Source organism: Teleopsis dalmanni, chromosome 2 (assembly GCF_002237135.1).
Source record: "Teleopsis dalmanni isolate 2A chromosome 2, ASM223713v2, whole genome shotgun sequence".
In the NCBI taxonomy this organism is placed as follows: Eukaryota; Metazoa; Arthropoda; class Insecta; order Diptera; family Diopsidae; genus Teleopsis; species Teleopsis dalmanni.
Window position 1 is genome coordinate 138,686,729 of NC_051847.1, and position 376 is coordinate 138,687,104.

Here is a 376-nt window from a genome sequence, read left to right on the forward strand (position 1 = left end):
AAAAATTAATGAGTACTCAATGGAGACTTATCGCCTAAAAAACTATTTTTAAATATTTCGCTGAAATACTGGTTTTGGTTTCCTCATTTTTTATAAGAAACTCTATATCATTAACAACCGGACATGGTTAATTGAAAATTAGTCTTAAATGTCAAATAATTATATAAAAAATTAATCAATACTCTATGGCTACCTATCTGCTTAAACAATTCTTTCAAATCTTTCGCGGAAATACGGGTTTCTTCATTTTATTTGAGTAACTTTCTATCATTTATAGCCTGACATATGTTTAATTGAATTTAGTCTAAAATGTTAAATAATTATAAAACAAGTTATAAAGAGATTTTTTTCGAACAGTAGTGAACTACAACAACAA